Genomic DNA, 13,057 nt, shown 5'->3' with positions numbered 1-13,057 from the left:
TACAGTGAATTGCTTTGATGACAGGGGCATTTCTTTTTAAATGGAGGCCTGAGGTCCATATGCAAACTATGTCATACAAATGGCTAATTGAGTGCCAAACTAACCTCTCGCCTAGTCACTCAACTTGTATATACTGTCTACAGAGGCATTTTTTGGCATGCATTGTTTACACGTGGACCTGAACCTCTCCCATTTGAAAAGTTGGGTCTGCATTTCTTAACTCACTTTCAGTGAATACACTGCATCATATCCAGTGTTTAATTTGTGCCAGGGCTTGCCAAGGCTGAGCCCCGGAACCTCTAGTCTTGGCAGTTCATAGCCCCGGCACCTCTGGGCTTTCCTCATCAGTTATGAAAGTAAAAAAAAAATTGCTTGAGCCCCTGGAACCTCTTTCATTACAAATTAAGCACTGATCATATCAGATATGACTACTGCTCATTTGTAAGTGGTAAGATTTACATAAGGTTTGTAATTAATTATACCAACATTTCCTTTACATATATTAGAAATAATAAGCCATGCATTGTCCACTGGGCATCATCCACGATCTTGTGATTTGTGTTTTGAAATCCCTGCTTTGACTTTTCTCACCAGCTGTCTTCTCATTTCCATTCTCTCCTTTCTCAATAAAACCTGGAAAATTTTATTATGTAGCTCTCCCCACAAAACTCTCTCATCAGCTAGTTAAGTCTAACCTGAAATGGCTCTTCTCCATTTGGTCTGGGTGTATTCTCATTCTCCCCTGGTTCCGTTGTTCACTTCTTCGTTCTTTCCTTAATATTGTTTCAGTTAGCACCTGGAACATGCTTCTCCATTGACTGGCACAGGTTACTGAAGTCTATCGCCTCTTGTTTGGCTTCATTACTGCCTGGCCAACGAACCTTGACAACAAGGTCTTTATGACAAACATCTTCTTTATGACTTCTTTATAATAAACACTCCAACTCCTCAGTCATTAGCCCCCTCTCTAAACCCCTTTGGCCACTTCTTTTCTGCATTCAACTTTAGATATATTACTTCCATGCAGAAGAAACCCAAATCCATATCCCCTTCAATCACTTTGTCAACAAACAAACATCCTCAGAAATTCTGGCTTCCTGTTTAGTTGAATCCAATTAAAGTTTTCTTTCTAATCCTATCCATGGACTTGTTTAGGTTTCCAGCTTCCATCAGATGAACACTACCCCTTGTGAGATTCCCCCTTCTGTCAGGAAGCCCTAAATCCTCATCTCTTCAGTCTCTCTCTCCCAAATTCCCTCCCCTGACTCTACAGAAGCAATCAAACTGTACATAATCATAACCTACTAGTTTCCATATGTTCATTTGCCTGAAAATTTGGCCACAACACCCTTGTCCAATGATACTGTAATCAGATATTACTACTTGTATTGTATATAAATGAGATTTTTAAATTTGAAGAAATGGAAAACTTGCTCAAACTATCACGCAGAAAAGTAAAGGGAAAATCTCCAAACAGCTACAGAGAATTTTGACAACCATCCAAAGTACCCATGTAGAATTGCAATGAATGTATTTTAGCTGTGCTGCTAATGACATCTAGTGGAGAAAGTAGGAAACAGTAGTTTATACTTTTATATTTATTTCAGCAGTGCATAGGGACCAACCAAAATCAGGGCCCTATTGTGCTAAACACTGTAGACCACAGTAACAGGTCCTGCCTTGAAGATTTTATAATCTGGATGCATTTTATAATTGTTTATGTTAATCAATACAGCATGAAATAAAATTCAGTGCTATAAGGAGTATTGCCAAACCAAAGCATAAATGGTAAATCAGGGTCCCAAATATCATGCGATTGTTTTTAAGCCAACATGATTTCAAAACAAAACAAAAACACCTACATTTTGAGTTCCTGTTATTTACTCTCTAGAGTTTGCCTTTAAGGTACATTTGAGTCACATTTTCAAGGTTTTCTCCACAACCATAATAGCCAGGCAAAAAAAAATTGAATGAAAGCTGAGATTCTTGCATATTCACATAGTTCCAGGGGCTTTACCAAATAATAAAAAATCACCAAGTATTTCAAGACTCATGATAATCAGAGTTGGCAACACTGATTACCAATAAAAATAACAATATGGAGTTTAAATATTTCACATTTTTAACTAAATGTGATGGTTGATTTTTTTTTAAACACCAAAACCTGCTTTAATTTTGACACTATTTCCAAGAGTTAAATCCATTTCTAGGTTGTGTGTGGGCATTTGTTTGGCTTTTTCTATCACTCCCCATTCTTCTTTAATAGTCAAGTATACTGCAATGTTCACAGCTTGGAAGTTCTGATTTGGACCTGACTTTATGTTGAAAGGATAGAGGTATGGGATTCTGACCCAATGTTGGCCCACTGTTGCTCTTCCGTAATATTACTTTGGTTTTGCCTTTATTCCATTGAAACTATGTTGCGTTAACAGGAACATCCTGTTTTTTCTACCTAATCCAACTATGTTTTGGTCTGATCCAACAAAGAAATCTACAGCTAAGGCAGATTTTTATGGCTATGCAAAGCCTCATTGAACCCGAGGATCTGAGCTCTTATATGTATTATCTTAGCACTAAGAATAAGTTTGGGGGAGTTTTGTTTCTTCCCCACAATCAAGATTTGGTTCAATCTACATTCTCAGCTGCACTGAAGATCTCCAGCATTAGTATTTTTATGTGGAAATTGATATACTTAACTTTCAATTTGCCATTTATTTTCTTAGAAGCTATACATCAGGTGGCCGTATTTTCAAGATGCTACAACGTATGTGAAGTTCTTTGCATGCTTAAGGTTCTTAATATGAACTATCATAAGTACATTTGGTTATAAGAATACTTTAAAAAAATAGGCAAGGTACTCTGATTGCAAGTTAGCATTTTAATATCCAACATGAAAAACACTAGGCAGCCTAACAATTAAACTTACAATAATGACTATCCAGCAGGTAACAGGTAACACTAACAGGTAACACTAACTCAGCCAGCCAGGAATATTAGATAACCAAGAACAGGTTACTCAGACAGTCAATAAATCAAAACAACAAAAAAGCCGCTTTACTGCTACCCACCCCTCCCCACTGTTCTACCACCACCATTGAATTTTAATAAATGTTGGAAGACCTGGAAAATTCCAAAAGATTGGAAGCTTTGCAATGTTGTGCCAATATTCAAAAAGGACAAGTGGGCTGACCGAGGTAACTATAGGCCTGCTACCCTGCTATAACTCCCAGGCAAAATAATGGAAAAACTGACAGATTCAATCAATAAAAATTAAAGGAAGGGAATATAATTAATGCTATCAACATGGTTTTATAGAAACAAGTCATGTCAAACAGACCTGAATTTGCTATGAGATTACAAGTTCGGTTGACAAAGGTAGCTATGTATAGACTTGGACTTTTGTAAGGCCTCTGACTTGGTACATGACAATCTGATGAAAAAGAATAGCATTGTATCATCAGTAAGGTGCCCGTTAAATGAATTAAGAACCAGCTAACTGATAGAATTCAAAGGAGTTGTCAGTGGGGAATCTAACGAGGGTGTTTCTAGTGGTGTTCCAGAAGGATAAGTTCTAAGCCTGATGGTAGTCAATATCTTTATCATTGATCTGGAAATAAATATAAGATCTTTTATAATATGTGTAGATGACACAGACTGGCAGAATGGTAAATGACTGGGCAGACTTACAGAGTGAACTGAAGCTTGGCTTGGCCATTCAAACATAATGTATTTTAATACAGCCAAATGCAAAGTTACACAGCTAGGAACAAGGAATGCAGGCCACACTTACAGAAAGGGAGACTGTACAGTCGTTACTTGCCAGCATCAAGGATTTAGAGATCACAGTGGACAAGCATTTGAACATGAAACTGATACTGGAACACAGCATCCAGTTCTGATGTCCACATTTTAAAGACACTGTTGCAAAATGGAGAGGATGTAGAGAAGAGCCCAAAAAATGAGTCAAGGGCTACACAGATGGTGTCAGCAGGACGAGTTCAACTTCCTTGACACGGGAATGCTGGGCTTTAAACTAGGTTCAAAGGGGGCAGGTGACAAAGTCCTCAGGTAAACATAAAAATGCACCCTTAACTGAGAGCTAGATAATGGGGATTAGGGAGAGACATGGCAAATTATAATAGGATCTAAGGAGCTCCAAGAGGCAAATCAGTACAAGGATCTTCTCAACATCTTAGATGTCTATACAGGTCTGTCGCATCTTACACTCATTTAATGTGTGATTTCAGCTTTACACAGTCAACTTGTGGAACTCTTTACCTGAGGAGGTTGTGAAGGCTAGGACTATAACAGCGTTTAAAAGAACTGAATAAATTCATGGAGGTTAATTTAATTAATGGCTATTAGCCACGAAGGGTAAGGAATGGTGTCCCTTCACTCTGTTTGTCAGAGGGTGGAGATGGATGGAACGAGAGAGATCACTGGATCATTACTTGTTAAGTTCACTCCCTCTGGGGCACCTGGCATTGGCCACTGTCGGTAGACAGGATACTAGACTAGATGGACCTTTGGTCTGACCCAGTGTGGCCGTGTCATAACTTATTCCCAGATTTGGACCTTAGCGTCCAAAATATGGGGGTTAGCATGAAAACCTCCAAGCTTAGTTACCAGCTTAGACCTGGTAAAGCTGCCACCACCCAAAAAATTAGAGTGTTTTGGGGCACTCTGGTCCCCCAAAAAACCTTCCCTGGGGACCCCAAGACCCAAATCCCTTGAGTCTCACAACAAAGGGAAATAAACCTTTTCCCTTCCCCCCCTCCAGGTGTTCCTGGAGAGATACACAGAAGCAAGCTCCTTGATTCTAAACAGAGGGATTCCACCCTTTCTATTTCCAGTCCTGGACACAGAAGTACTTCCCTCTTCACCCAGAGGGTATGCAAAGTCAGGCTAGTAAATCTAACACACAACAGATTTCCCCCTGACTTCTTCCTCCCACCAATTCCCTGGTGAGCACAGACTCAATTCCCTGGAGTTCCCCACTAAAGAAAAACTCCAACAGGTCTTAAAAAGAAAGCTTTATATAAAAAGAAAGAAAAAGTACATAAAATTGGTCTCTCTGTATTAAGGTGACAAATACAGGGTCAATTGCTTAAAAGAAATATGAATAAACAGCCTTATTCAAAAAGAATACAATTCAAAACACTCCAGCAACTACACACATGTAAATACAAAAAAAAACATATAAATCACTATCTGATCTTTTGTACTTACAACCGGGAAACAGAAGATTAGAAAGGCAGGAGACAGAAAAAATCACTTCTCATAGCCGAGAGAGTACAGGCAGAAGACCAGAACAAAGGACTCACACACAAACTTCCCTCCACCCAGATTTGAAAAAGTCTTGTTTCCTGATTGGTCCTCTGGTCAGGTGTTTCAGGTTACTTCTTTCCAGATGAAAGAGACATTAACCCTTAGTTATCTGTTTATGACACTCCCCCCAAATTGCAGACAGTGGGGAAGCTCACTGGCGGCGATTTCCTCCTAGAACTTTAAAATAAACAAATTAATACAACACATGCTCCTTTACATATACCACTAAGTATATAACTAACAGACATCTACATTTTAAGAACACTTTTTAACTACTGGATTCTGGGAAACTCTCATGGGAGAGTGCATCCGCTACTTTGTTAGAAGCTCCTGAGATGTGCTGAATTTCAAAATCAAAATCTTGGAGAGCTAAACTCCAACAAAGAAGTTTCTTGCTGTTCCCCTTGGCAGTATGAAGCCACTTTAGTGCAGCATGGTCAGTTTGTAGCTGGAACCGCCGTCCCCAAACATATGGGCGTAGCTTTTCCAGGGCGTACACAATGGCATAGCATTCCTTTTCACTGACTGACTAGTGACTTTCCCTCTCAGACAGTTTCTTGCTGGGAAACACGACAGGATGGTAGTTGTGATCCGTTGCTTCCTGCATGAGAACTGCTTCTATACCATGCTCAGATGCATCTGTGGTTACTAGGAATGGCTTGTCAAAGTCCGGGACCCTGAGCACAGGGTCAGACATGAGTGGCGCCTTAAGTTGGGTAAAGGCCTTTTGACACTCATCAGTCCAGTTAAGTGCATTTGGCTGGGTCTTTTTGGTCAGGTCAGTCAGTGGGGCAGCAATTTGGCTGTAGTGTGGTACAAATCGCCTGTAGTACCCGGCCAAGCCTAAGAAGGATTGGACTTGTTTCTTTGACCTTGGGACAGGCCACTTTTGGATAGCATCCACCTTGGCCTGTAGGGGGTTTATGGTTCCTCGACCCACCTGGTGCCCCAGGTAAGTCACTCTGTTTTGGCCTATTTGACACTTTTTGGCCTTAACAGTTAGTCCGGCCTGCCTGATGCGCTCGAAGACCTTTTCCAGGTGTAGTAGGTGTTCGGGCCAGGAGTCTGAAAAAATGGCCACATCATCGAAGTAGGCAACTGCATATTCGCCCAGTCCTGCTAGTAGACCATCTACCAGCCTCTGGAAGGTGGCGGGTGCATTTCGAAGGCCGAAAGGAAGGACATTGAATTCATACACCCCCGCATGGGTGACGAATGCTGACCTTTCCTTGGCAGGTTCATCTAGCGGTACCTGCCAGTACCCCTTGGTTAAGTCTATTGTAGAGATGAACTGGGCACGTCCCAACTTCTCCAATAGCTCATCAGTGCATGGCATTGGATAGTTGTCCGGACGAGTTACCGCATTTAGCTTACGGTAGTCCATGCAAAAGCGTATTTCCCCATCTGGTTTGGGTACCAGAACCACTGGAGATGCCCATGCACTGGTAGATGAGCGGATTATACCCATTTGTAGCATGTTCTGGATCTCCCGTTCTATAGCAGCTTGGGCATGAGAAGACACCCGATAGGGTGGGGTTCTAATGGGGTGAGCATTACCTGTATCAATGGAGTGGTATGCCCGTTCAGTCCGTCCTGGGGTGGCTGAGAACAATGGGGCGAAGCTAGTGCACAGCTCCTTGATTTGTTGCCGCTGCAGACGTTCCAGGGTGGTTGAGAGGTTCACCTCTTCCACGCCACCGTCTTTTTTCCCTTCGTAGTAGACACCGTCAGGCCACTCAGCATCATCTCCCTGGACTGTAAACTGACAAACCTGTAAGTCTCTGGAATAGAAAGACTTGAGAGAATTAACATGGTACACTCTGGGCTTTAGTGAGGAATTGGGAAATGCTATGAGGTAGTTCACAGTTCCCAGGCGCTCTTGGACTGTGAATGGCCCTTCCCATGATGCTTCCATCTTATAGGCCTGTTGCGCCTTCAAGACCATGACCTGGTCTCCTACCTTGAAGGAACGTTCTCTGGTATGTTTGTCATACCAGGCCTTTTGCTCTTCCTGAGCATCCTTTAGGTTTTCTTTAGCAAGGGCTAAAGAGTGTCGGAGGGTGCTTTGTAGGTTGCTTACAAAGTCCAGAATGTTAGTTCCTGGAGAAGGCGTAAACCCCTCCCATTGCTGCTTCACCAACTGTAATGGCCCCTTAACCTCGTGGCCATACAGAAGCTCAAATGGTGAAAACCCTAAACTGGGATGTGGCACAGCCCTGTAGGCAAACAGCAACTGCTGCAACACTAGGTCCCAATTATTGGAGTGTTCGTTGACGAATTTACGTATCATGGCCCCCAAAGTTCCATTAAACCTTTCCACCAGGCCATTGGTTTGATGGTGGTACGGGGTGGCAACCAAGTGGTTCACCCCATGAGTTTCCCACAGTTTTTGCATGGTCCCTGCCAGGAAATTAGATCCTGAATCTGTAAGGATGTCGGAGGGCCAATCTACCCTGGCAAAAATGTCTGTTAGGGCCAGGCACACAGTGTTAGCCCTGGTGTTGCCTAGAGCTACTGCTTCCGGCCATCGGGTAGCAAAGTCCACTAAAGTCAGTACGTACTGCTTTCCTCTGGGTGTCTTTTTTGGGAAAGGGCCCAGAATATCCACAGCTACTCACTGAAATGGGACCTCAATTATGGGGAGTGGTTGGAGAGGGGCCTTGACCTGGTCTTGGGGTTTTCCCACTCTTTGGCATACCTCACAAGACCGGACATACTTGGCAACGTCCTTGCCCATCCCCTCCCAGTGGAAGGACTTCCCCAACCGGTCTTTGGTTCTGTTCACCCCAGCATGGCCACTGGGATGATCATGGGCTAAGCTTAAGAGCTTCCCCCGGTACTTAGTTGGAACCACCAACTGTTTTTGCGGCTGCCATTCTTCCCGGTGTCCACCAGAAAGAATTTCCTTGTATAAAAGTCCTTGGTCTATAACAAACTGGGATCGATTAGAAGAGTTGAGAGGCGGTGGGGTGCTCCGGGCCGCCGCCCAAGCTTTCTGAAGGCTGTCATCTGCTTCCTGCTCAGTCTGGAACTGTTCCCTTGAGGCTGGGGTCACCAGTTCTTCCTCAGACTGTGGACTTGGGCTTGATCCCTCTGGAAGCGATGTAGGTGATGGGGTTGTTTCCGTTGCTGGTGAACCGCTCTCCGCTGGTGCACCTGAGGGCATTTCAGGCTCTGGCTGAGCCTTTTGGGTATGGCTGTCTGTTGCTTCTGCCAGTTCTGGCTCGCTGGCGCCCTCTGGCGTTGAGTTTGAAGATGTGGTTGCACTTGCTGGTGCTGGTTGCTGTTCCAGTTCCGGGCCTGGGACTGGATGTGCTGTGGCTGTTTCAGTGGTTGGCATGGAATCCGGGTCCACTACTTCTGTCTGGGTCTCTGGTAACACAGACAGGGCGTCTGTGGACGGCTCAGGAACAGGAATGGGTCTGGAAGCTTGCCTGGTTTGGCTACGTGTAACCATTCCCACTCGCTTGGCCCGCTTCACCTGGTTGGCCAAGTCTTCCCCCAGTAGCATGGGGATAGGATAGACTGCAAAAGTCCACATTCCTGACCAGCCTTTGTACTGGACAGGCAGTTCAGCTGTAGGCAAGTCTACAGCTTGTGACATGAAGGGGTAAATTGTCACTTTGGCCTTTGGGTTGATGAATTTGAGGTCTACGAAGGGTTGGTGGATAGCTGACACTTGTGCCCCTGTGTCTCTCCACGCAGTAACCTTCTTTCCGCCCACTCTCAAATTTTCCCTTCGCTCCAAGGGTATTTGAGAGGCATCTGGGCCTGGGGATCTTTGGGGTGATGGTGGTGTAATGAACTGCACTCGGTTGGCAGTTTTTGGGCAGTTGGCCTTGATAAGTCCCAGTTCATTACACTTAAAGCATCTTCCATCTGATGGGTCACTGGGTCAAGGCGAGTTACTGGAGACTGGTGAGGTGGAAGATTAGGGCGTCTGTGGCTTTACTTGGGTTGTATGTGGGGTCTTTGGCTGTCCCCGGTTGTAGGGTTTATGGTCAGTGTGCCCCCTGGGGTATTCGTTCCCCTTGACAGTAGCTTTCTTGCTTTCCGCTACTTCCATCCATCTGGCTCCAATCTCCCCCGCCTCGGTGAGATTTTTGGGTTTTCCATCTTGTATGTACCGTGTTATGTCTTCAGGAACACCATCCAAGAACTGCTCCATTTGTATGAGTAGGTGCAGTTCTTCCAAGGATTTAACATTGTGTCCTGATATCCAGGCCTCATAATTTTTCCCAACGTAGTAAGCGTGTTTGGGAAATGACACATCTGGTTTCCACTTTTGGGTTCTGAAACGCCGACAGGCATGATCCGGGCTTATCCCCATTCTGTATCTGGCCTTGGTTTGAAAAAGTTTATAGTTGTTCATGTTCTCCTTAGGCATTTCAGCTGCCACCTCTGCTAAAGGTCCACTGAGCTGTGGCCTCAATTCTACCATGTACTGGTCTTCAGAGATGCGGTACCCAAGACAGGCTCTTTCAAAATTTTCCAAGAAGGCCTCGGTGTCATCACCTGCCTTGTAGGTGGGAAATTTCCTGTGCTGTGGAACAATCATTGGCGCAGGGTTGTTAGGGTTGGCTGTGTTTTGCTTAGCTTTTCTAATTCCATGGCCTGTCGGTGAGCTTCCCTCTGGAGTTCCAGCTGTTTTTGGTGGTCTGCATCTTTGGCTGCTTGCTCTCTTTTGTAGGCTGCCTCTCTTTCTCTTTCTCTCAGCTCCATCTCTTGTAGTCTTTTTTCCAGTTCTCGCCTGTGTTCAGCTTCTTTGATTTGTGCTTCGGCCTCCATTTTTGTCTTGGTAGGCATGGTTCCTGTTTTCTTGTGTTGGGGTGCCCTCCGGTGTTTATTGTCTGAACTGCAGGCTCTGTTGCCTCCTGGGGTCTGCCTAGCAACAGTGCCTTTTTCCCTTTCTTCCTCTAGTTAATCTTTTCAATGTAAAGTAAACCAGGAAAACCAATTTATTTGCATGTGTCTAGTGCTGGTATTTGACTCCTAATGGGAGTGCTATTGTGTCACAAAAGACCCTTTTGTCACAGCTTAATGGTTCCTTGCTTAATATGCAAGCCAGAAACTGCAAGAGAGAGCAGAGAAAAAAAATTCTCTCTGGTTCCCTTTAAAACCAAACTGTTTCTCTCTGCTAAAAAGCCCCTAGCAGAGAAAAGAAAAATATAATATTCCTACTGGCTTCTGGATTCTATCTATCTCACCACTGCCACTCATATCATAACCTATTCCCAGATTTGGACCTTAGCGTCCAAAATATGGGGGTTAGCATGAAAACCTCCAAGCTTAGTTACCAGCTTAGACCTGGTAAAGCTGCCACCACCCAAAAAATTAGAGTGTTTTGGGGCACTCTGGTCCCCCAAAAAACCTTCCCTGGGGACCCCAAGACCCAAATCCCTTGAGTCTCACAACAAAGGGAAATAAACCTTTTCCCTTCCCCCCATCCAGGTGTTCCTGGAGAGATACACAGAAGCAAGCTCCTTGATTCTAAACAGAGGGATTCCACCCTTTCTATTTCCAGTCCTGGACACAGAAGTACTTCCCTCTTCACCCAGAGGGTATGCAAAGTCAGGCTAGTAAATCTAACACACACAGCTTTCCCCCTGACTTCTTCCTCCCACCAATTCCCTGGAGTTCCCCACCAAAGAAAAACTCCAACAGGTCTTAAAAAGAAAGCTTTATATAAAAAGAAAGAAAAAATACATAAAATTGGTCTCTCTGTATTAAGGTGACAAATACAGGGTCAATTGCTTAAAAGAAATATGAATAAACAGCCTTATTCAAAAAGAATACAATTCAAAACACTCCACAGCAACTACACACATGTAAATACAAAAAAAACATATAAATCACTATCTGATCTTTTGTACTTACAACCGGGAAACAGAAGATTAGAAAGGCAGGAGACAGAAAAAATCACTTCTCATAGCCGAGAGAGTACAGGCAGAAGACCAGAACAAAGGACTCACACACAAACTTCCCTCCACCCAGATTTGAAAAAGTCTTGTTTCCTGATTGGTCCTCTGGTCAGGTGTTTCAGGTTACTTCTTTCCAGGTGAAAGAGACATTAACCCTTAGCTATCTGTTTGACAGGCCGTTCTTATGTTCTTTACACAGTCGGTAAAAAAAAAAAAAAAAAACACAAGAGAGAAAAATAATTTTAATACTGTACCTGTAGTGCGGGTGATTCCGCCTGCCATTACACTCAATGTAATTTTGACTATAGGCGATTTTCACTTTACGCATTGACTGTGGATCATAACCCCAGCATATGATGCAACAGACCTCTATACAAATGCAAGACATATTGCAAACAACAGGAAGAACTGGCACTATTAGGAAGAGGAATAGCTCACTGGTTTGACCATAAGCCTACTAAACCCAGGGTTGTGAGTTTAGGGATCTGGGGCAAAAATCTGTCATAGACAGTACTTGGTCCTGCTGTGAAGGCAGGGGACTGGATTTGATGACCTTTTAAAGGTCCCTTCCAGCTACAGGAGATAGATAAGACATAAGGTAAGCCTAAACCAGTCCTAGCAACCCCATTTTAATGGGGTCACTACCCACTTTGGGTTCCTGACCCACAGTCTGAGAACCATTGGTCTAGATCAGGGGTTCTCAAACTGGGGGTCAGGACCCTGCAGGGGGTTGAGAGATTATTACATGGGGCTTGCAAACTGTCAGCCTCCACCCCAAACCCCGCTTTGCCTCGAGCATTTATAATGGTGTTAAATATATAAACAAGTGTTTTAATTTATAAGGGGAGGGGGTCACACACAGAGGATTGCTATGTGAAAGGGATCACCAGTAAAATAGTTTGAGAAACACTGGTCTAGATGATACTTAGTTGTGCAACGAATGCAGAGGACTGGACTAGATGACCTCTCGAGATTCCTTTCAGTCCTATGATTCTATAAGGTAGATGTATTCAGGTCAGCAGGGCCCAATGAAATTCATCCTAGAATACTTAAGGAACTAGATAAAGCAATCTTGGAACCATTAGCAATTATCTTAGTCCTGGAGGACAGATGAAGTCCCAGAGAACAGAAGGGCAAACATAGTACCTATCCTTAAAAAACGGAACAAAGGGAATGCGGGAAATTATAGACCAGTCAGCCTAACTTTAATACCTGGAAAGATACTGGAACAAGTTACACAATCAATTTTTAAGCACCTAGAAGGGAATATAAAGAATAGCCAGCATGGTTTGGTCAAGAAAAAAATTGTGATGAACCCCCCTAATTTCTTCCTTTGTTAGCATTACTGGCTTAGTGGAGTGCAGGGCATAGGGAAAGCTGATGTGCTGTATCTGGATTTTAGTAATGCTTTTGATAGTCCTGTGTGTCATTCTCATAAGCAAACCGTGGAAATTCAGTCTACATAAAAATACTATAAAGTGGGCACATACCTGGTTGAAAGACTACTCAGAGAATGACTGTCAATGGTTTGTTGTTGAACTGGGATGGCATAGCTAGGGGGTCACAAGGGGGTCAGTTGTGGGGTTGGTACTAATCAATATTTTTGTTAATGACTTGGATAAGGGAGTGGAGAGTATACTTATAAAACTTGCAGATAACACCCAATTGTTACGGGTTGTAAGCACTTTGGAGGACAGTATTAGAATTCAAAATGACTGACAAATTAAGAGAATTGGTTTGAAATCAACAGGATGAAATTCAATAAAGTGCAATGTACTACAGTTAAGAAAAAATTTAAATACACAAAT

Source organism: Gopherus evgoodei, chromosome 6 (assembly GCF_007399415.2).
Source record: "Gopherus evgoodei ecotype Sinaloan lineage chromosome 6, rGopEvg1_v1.p, whole genome shotgun sequence".
In the NCBI taxonomy this organism is placed as follows: domain Eukaryota; kingdom Metazoa; phylum Chordata; order Testudines; family Testudinidae; genus Gopherus; species Gopherus evgoodei.
This window is presented reverse-complemented; position numbering follows the sequence as displayed.